The following is a 7,958-nucleotide window of genomic DNA, read 5'->3' on the forward strand; positions in this document are numbered from 1 at the left end:
TAAACAGAGGCTAAACCTGCCTGTCATGACTTGCACTATCTAATGTGAAGTATTTCCACTTTTTATCTACTGAAATTCTTCTGTGTTCAGCCTCTACTCACCCCATTTCAATTATAAAAGCACAATTTTTTTTTTTAAATAAATGACCTGGTAGATTTATCAGATTAAGTCCTATTTTTCTCTAAAATTAGTGGGCCCATTTGCTTGACTCAAATGAGGTTAGTTCTTGCTTGTTTACATCGTTCACTGTTGTGCACAGAGAAATAGCACTACATGTAAACACTTGGAACTTTTTTATCTTAAATTGATCTCTTCGGCTAACTGGATTGATGCTCTTGTTTTTCTGAACACATTCCAATTTATATTGCCCTCTTTCTCATAGTGTCCCAGAGCCGCATTTCAGGCACAGCTACACTAAACTTGTGCTGAAAGGCATTACAGTCTTGTGAGACCGAACGTTTCTCTGTATGCAGGCTGACAGGTTGCTTGAAGTAAGAGAGTCGTGCCTTCTGTGTTCTGTATGGCTGCTGCCCAAGCCTGGCTGAGAGAAACTTAGAAAATAGTACCACGAGCATTAGCAAAGTTCTCGTCTTCTCTAGTATGATATTCTGATATGGCAATCTTCTGAACAGAATTGAAAACGAAGAGGCTGTCTTCCCACCATGGGTAGCTACACTTGGCAGTAGGCTGCTTTTGTTACCTTCTCTTGATTTAGGGTTTAATTGCAGGTAGTGGCTTGCTGGGAGCACTGCCTTGCACCACATGCAAAGAAAACTTTTTAGTTTACTTTGAATAGGCCGTATCCTGAAAACTATGAATTATTTCAGAGAACGGTTGTTAATGGATTTTTTTTTTTACTCTATTTTGGGTCCTGGGACTTTTAATCAATAATTCAGAGTTTAACTTATATGAGGGTTTTTACTGAGGTAAGAAAAAGACTGAAGTAATGCACAGCCCTTGACTGCAGCTTGAAAGCAAACTACCTTTATTGTCAGCTGTCTTCATAAATATCTAGATGTCAGGACTTCATATCTATTTGTTGAAGTGTTGCTGGAGGCCAAACATCTCGGATAGCTTGTGGTTAGTGAATGCAATGGGGAGAACTTAAGTGTTGTTGAATGATGCGCAGTTGCGTTTCATAGGCTATTTTTAGTTCAGGACATATAATGGTTTGTCTTATACGTCAGAAGAACGTTGTATATGCACGTAGGATTTAAAAGCGTGGAATTAGCAGGGGAGATCAGTAACGCTTTTTGTAGACAACTGAGAAGGACTTAACCATGGAATATCCTTTTATGATCCAGATGCTTGGTACAGCATGTCATGTATCTGATACAAAGCAAGGTAAAATGTCTTTCCTTTAATTAAAAAAAAAAACAAAAAACTGCTTTTTGCCTGAATATTGCATTGGTTGACCATGTAAGGGAGTTACTTTCCTTAATTTTACTCCCTTTTTTTTAAGGATGAATCCAAGTTACTGACTTCAGTCTTGCTTTTCAGGAGTCTAACAGAAAATATAGTAACTTTGAGCAAACTATCTGAGAAACCGTTAGAACTGTGCTGTGACTGATTAGAGTTGCATTTCTGACCAGATAATTTCTTTTAATATTATAAAATTAATACTTAGTGTAAATTTCAAAATGTTGGCATTCTTGTTACTACAGGCGAAGCTTAAATTGTCCTCTTTCAGGACATGCTTGTCGCAGGTGCCTCATGTAAGTTTCAAAATCAAGGATGGAAGAAACCTTGTTTACCTAACATTTGGTTTGGGCTTAATAAAGGATTATAGTAGCATGGATTGCTTGCATTAGATAAAACTAAAGCATAGAGGTGTAGAACACCTTTAGAAACAGCATTAAACAGGGTCTGCCTTACTTTGATCCAATAGCAGTGTCCAGGTCTTTGTGTTTCCATTTCAGTGAATGACTCAGCTTTTCATGTTTGTGCCGTCAGCCATAGCTGAACACTAAATGTATCTTCCCAGATAACTAGAAGCAGTTAACTTGAAAGCTGCACTTCTACTCTGATTATATTAGTGTTACAACATGTAAACTACCATGTTCTTCATTTGACAGCTCAAGGGGAAACAATGAAATTAGTATATTTGTGATACATGAAACTATATAAAGATTCTTTGAGAATATATAAATGATTTAAAAGGTTGATAATTTAAAGGAAACAATCTTTTAGATTTTTAGAACTTTTAGAACTATTTTTAGATTTTTTAGACTTTTAGAACTATTATGTCATTAATTCATTTTAAAAAGAGTATGCTTGCATTTGCGTATGGATCGTGTAATAGTTCCACTGTGTAAGAGAACAGCAATGTAGTGCAGTTGAACCGTGTCAGTGTCATTTTTGTAACACACGCAATCCTCTAGTTGACTTTGATGAAAGAACCCTAGTAGGAGTTCTTTGGCAGATCTCTCTCCCAGCCCCAGGGCCATTCAACGATCTTCACAAAAGCATTAGGTTCTTAGCACGGTCATTCTGTGTCCTGAGACCTACTGCTCTTTTAACAGCAGTGCTGTTAAAATGAAACAATGCTGTTCAGAGCCTAAAATACTTTTTTTCTTTTCCCCTCTCAAATGTTAGTTTAACGTACTACTTGATTTATTTAACCACTACATATTATGCTAGGTTAGCAGCCCATATCCTTCTACATGCTAGGTCAATGGTGCCTCCTAAACTGCTAAGTATGTAGTAATCTTAATTTGTGGAAGATGCAGATAGAGTATTGAATCAGCAATAAAAGCACTGTGTGATCTTCATTTCAAGACCTCTGATTTGATTTATTTTTTAATGTAGCCTGCTATTGGCCTACAGTGCCAGTCCCTGAATCCTGAAAAACATTATGCTTAATAGCAAGTGAGTCTGAATGAAAGAAAATGGAACAGGGGATATTAAAATAAGTGTGTACTTTGGAGTATTTGCTTATAACATGGAATTTGTTCCTTTATTCATCTTTCCCCCAAGGACTTGTAATCTTGATTTAATAAGGTTCAATCTTGCATACATTTGTGTCTCCCTAGAACCAACAGCCACCATGTCTAGCAAAAGGGCAAAGACGAAGACCACCAAGAAGCGCCCTCAGCGTGCCACTTCCAATGTATTTGCAATGTTTGATCAGTCACAGATTCAGGAATTCAAGGAGGCCTTCAACATGATCGACCAGAACAGGGATGGCTTCATCGACAAAGAGGACTTGCATGATATGCTCGCCTCCCTTGGTAATGTCCCTTTTCTGTTTATGTTTGCCAGACAAATTTGTGCTGTTATAATTAAAATAATTGAGTTTGGGACAGCTTATGAGAGGTGTCCCAATTGGTATTGTGCTATTCAGATTTTATTTTCTTTTAGTTTGAAAGCTAAACCAAATATGAATCCCTCTATTTGTAGGCAAGAATCCAACGGATGAATACCTAGATGCCATGATGAATGAGGCTCCAGGCCCCATAAACTTCACGATGTTCCTCACAATGTTTGGTGAGAAGTTAAACGGGACTGATCCGGAAGATGTAATCAGGAATGCTTTTGCTTGCTTTGATGAAGAAGCAACAGGTACGTGGGTGAAATAATACATATATTACTTCTACTTACTTTTGTAACAATTAATACTTTCTTAACTCTGAAAATTCTGATTTCTGCAAACTAAGTCATGCCTTTATCCTCATCAGCTGAAATTACCTTTTCAAACACTATAAAACTTAAAATCCCTAACTTCTGGCACTTCGGTTCTGTTGTTCAATACAGGAGAAAGCAAAAAAGGTGTTGATTGGGAGCCAGGGCCTTAAATTTTTCCTACCTTAAAGTTGAGCTTTGGGGAAACTTTTGTAAGGGGAATCCTTGTCTGTTGTGATGTTATGAAGAACTTGTTTTCCGCCAGCAACTTGTATCCACCTTTCCTCCATTAAGCTGTGCTTTAAGGAGGAGAAAGAGTACAAGGAAAACCTTGTGTGACTCACAAGAGTGCTGATAGAAAAAAAAATACAAGTTATAGAAGGCTGCTTGTTTAATAAACAATGCCAAAAATGTATTTGCAACCAGTTTAGTAAATCTGAGTTTTGTCACTGATTTAAGACCACAGAATCATTAAGGTTGGAAAAGACCTTCAAGATCATCAAGGCCAACCATCAACTCAATACCACCATGCCCACTAACCCATGTCCCAAGGTGCCATGTCTACATGCTTTTTTGAATACTTCCCAGCGCAGCCTGTTCCAAACTAAAAATCTCCGCAATATTTCAAACTTCCCTGTGTTTCATGTACTTGCTGAACATTGGTAGTCAAGTTCCATCATTTTTTTTTAGTAGTTTTCATTAGTAATGTTCAAGACAAACTGATCCCCGTTGCATAAAATGTGCAGCTGTTAGAAGGCTCTCAGTACTGCTGGGAGTATAGCCCTGCTGTTGGGGGAAAGGTCTAGTATGTATACTGACAAATTTGTATGTTCTTTGAAACAACTCGGGCAAATCATAAAACGGCCTTTACTTGAAGTAGTGACACCATGCAAATTAATTAGAGGCTTGACTTGATTGAGTGTTTGTAATTATTTGGCAATTAATAGTGCTAGGCTTTAATGGCTTTGTTTTGGGAACAAAGACTGTAGGGGTCTCTAACTGAAACAAAGAATTCAAAGAAAGAAATTACCATCTGTCGATTAGCAGATAAATTTAAGAACTCCTTTCCCTTACGTCCTCTTCCATTGTGTTCCAGGGTTCATCCAGGAAGACTACCTGCGAGAGCTGCTGACGACAATGGGAGACAGGTTCACAGATGAAGAGGTAGATGAGCTGTACAGAGAGGCACCCATCGACAAAAAGGGGAATTTCAACTACATTGAATTCACACGCATCCTGAAACACGGGGCAAAAGACAAGGATGACTGAGCAAATCCCTGGATACCTGCAGATTATCTCTACTTTACACTTATGTTTATTATTGAGGGTTTCTTCCAGATAGAACTTGTTGCATGCATCTAGCTTTACAGCTTTTGCCTTTCTCAATGTATTTATCTATTCCAGGTCATTTAGGCACATTTGCACCTGTGTAATCCGACTGGAAGTGGGGAAGATATTGTGAGGAAAAGGATATGGGGACAAAGATCCATGGATTTGATAGTCCAGGAAAATAATCTCAATGTTTCTGGTTTAGCTGGATTTTTACATTTTTGTAATAACTGCCATTTTGAAATAAAGATTGCTATATAGATAAAATACCTCAAATTTTGTGAAGAATGACATTTCTATTATGCATTTACAAATGCAGGTGTGTTTAATTGTATTTTACTTGCAGTTGCAAATCTAGCTGGAAAACTCATTTTCATAATGTTTTGTGCAGTGTCACACAGGTCTGAACTGCTCCTAGCAGGATGTGCTGGTATTTTTAACAATGCAGCTGTACAAATCTCTTCATCTCAGGTTTTTGAAGTGGCATCTGACTGGTGTATGTAGGCAGCCAAAGAAATGGTTAGGGACGGTTGTTACAATTGCCTAATGGCCAGCAGAGAACATTTATGATTCTTAAGCAGATACCATGCCCAGCTTTTATTTCCTTTTAATATTGACAATTTTTTAGCAATATTTTCATGTAAAAGTTTGTGGGTTTGTTTGCTAAGTTTTTATGCTGGCAGTAAGTGGGAATTAGGCGTTTTTTTTCCCTTCTGCTGAAGGAAGCTTGTGCAAAGGAATTGGACTCTGAGCTAGGTGTCCGTGCTGCACTAATTAACAGCAACACATGGCCAGAAAACCTACATCAACCTTTATTGTTCTGCAGCTTTTCATTTGCATGTGAGAAAGGGAGCAAAGTGTGCTGAGAATTAACTTGGTAAAACGCTATACATGCTAAAGTCCCTCTCTCTTTTTAAAAGAGCATATACCGGTAAGATGGCTTTTAAGCAAGCAAGATTCATTCATTCAAAAGCAACCACGCTGATGCCTCAAGTACTAAGAAAAGAAAGTGGTTCTCTTAGTTCTTAGCATGATCCTGGCCATCCATGTGTCTCGTTCTCTTGGCTACTGCAAGCTGAAAAGCATAAGGGGAATTTATGCCTGCATATTTATCAATTAAGTGATGACCTCTTATCCAGAAACTGTGCCCTGACCTATTTCATGTGACTTAAAATACCCCAAAGAATAGGAATTTTACTTCAGCTAAAGGGTGTGTAAAGGCTGGGACAGCATATACTGTAAGGAGAGTTTGTCCTGTTTCCCATCTTGTAGCATGAAGGCTTGGTGACTTAATCTTATTTGTGTTGCCAGTATATCAGTTCTTGAAGAGGTTTTGGCTTTAGCTTTGTAAATAAGTTCATTTGACAAAGTGTACTTGGTAGGTGTACTTTGATATATTTTTTTAACTCCTGGGTGGTTTCTTGCACTTCTGGGCTTAATTTAAAAATAAGCTTTCAGCCATAATTTTTTCCAATTTTTAGTTTAATCTGCTAGCTGGAACTTGGCCTCAATTTTTCTTTTTCTCCTACCCAGACTATGTTCTCTGCTATATTCCTTCAGACTGCCACACCTGCTCCTTTTCTCAAAGGTTTGATTTTTAAACTATCTCAGTCCTCTTCAGGATGGTTGCTGAGGTATTTCTCCATAGGATGCCTGCAAGGTTCTAGCAACAGCTGCTATTTTTAGAAGGTAGTTTACAAGTAAGTATGGAAGTTTTCACCTACAGTGCCTGTGTGGCAGACAATGGTGCAGAGATGTTGCTATGTAACATGAAGCCGAAGAAAGTTATGCTGCCTCTTTGGACCGATCTTGTCCCATTGGTGCAATGCAACATTGTGTGCATACATGCAAGCAGCCTGTGCTCAGTATAGAAGTTAGACTGTCTTGATTATTTTTTTTCCCTTTGAATTTCTAAATGGTATAAGATTTGGAGGAGCGGTTTTCTTCTGTTATGAACGCTGGGTCCCCAAACCATTCTTTTCCTGATCCTGTCGTCTCAGTAAATTTTAGGTGCTGGGATGGCAGACAAGCCAGCTGGATTTTTCTTGCTGGAAGTAAGTTTCAAAGTGATTTTTTTTTTTAAATTGTGGATTATGTAAAAGAATCTGGTATTCTCCTTGAGAAGAAATTGTCTGCTTCAAAATCTTCTGCGCTGCTGCTCTCAATTTTTGAACAGCCAGCTGGAACGCGGGACGTAGCTGCTTTGTTCCTTGCTGCACTGTGTGGGTGCTATGCTCTTGGCTGCTTTCTCCAGTTAGGGGGTGGGGACAAGGAACTGTATTCATGTGAAGACATCTACTCAGGGAGACACATTATTGAGAACATTTCCAAGGATCTTTAAGTACAACTAATGATGAGCTTCCAAGTTTAGGTTTCCCTAGTACCTGTATTGTAGTGTAGGAGAACAGTTCACCTGCAAGCGGGCACAAACCCCTTAACCGCTTGAAGGCGGCGAGACTTACAGCCCCAGCCAAGAGGCCATATTAGAGCATCAGATGCATTTTGTAGCTAGGCAGCGAGCAATGCCCAGACAGCTGAGGTTGCATGCCGAGGGCTGTAGGGGGGATGTGTCATCAATAATCCACTGCCAAAAATAAAAATAACTTTGGTCACTAAAGCAGCTTAAGATGCTGATGACTTAGACTTAGCATTTTGTGGTCAAAATTTTGGAGCCTAATCTTTTCTCCCTGGGGGTTCATATGTAATGGTCTCCAAGCTCCATGCCAGACTAAGCTTATGGTGAAAAACTATTTTCATAGGCTGATGCACACATTTAATAGTCTTACATCTACAGTCATATATACTGCCCTGTGAAGCACTATTGAAAAGCAGCAATTTATTTTACATGACCCATTTACCCTGTTCTCAGGCTACATCTGCAAAGGTCAAACTGAAGCCAAAGAGCTATTGCAGCTGTGTGAGAAACCTCCAAGAGGACTACGTTTGTGTTTAGTGCTGCCAGTATATGCTGTGCTTTTTTTTTTGTCTTCCCTTCCTCCAACTGTTGC

The 7,958-nt window shown here is 38.7% G+C and overlaps 1 pseudogene across 1 annotated transcript; it reads left to right on the forward strand.

The window, feature by feature from the left end:
- The first annotated feature begins 729 nt into the window (after positions 1–729).
- Positions 730–5,179, forward strand: LOC309417143 (myosin regulatory light chain 2, smooth muscle minor isoform-like; annotated as a pseudogene). The gene is made up of 4 exons: positions 730–1,344; positions 3,033–3,230; positions 3,400–3,561; positions 4,718–5,179. The product of its transcript is annotated as a myosin regulatory light chain 2, smooth muscle minor isoform-like (transcript).
- The last annotated feature ends 2,779 nt before the right edge of the window (positions 5,180–7,958 follow it).

The sequence above is a fragment of the Phaethon aethereus genome (assembly GCF_964289735.1).
Source record: "Phaethon aethereus genome assembly, chromosome: 2".
In the NCBI taxonomy this organism is placed as follows: Eukaryota; Metazoa; Chordata; class Aves; order Phaethontiformes; family Phaethontidae; genus Phaethon; species Phaethon aethereus.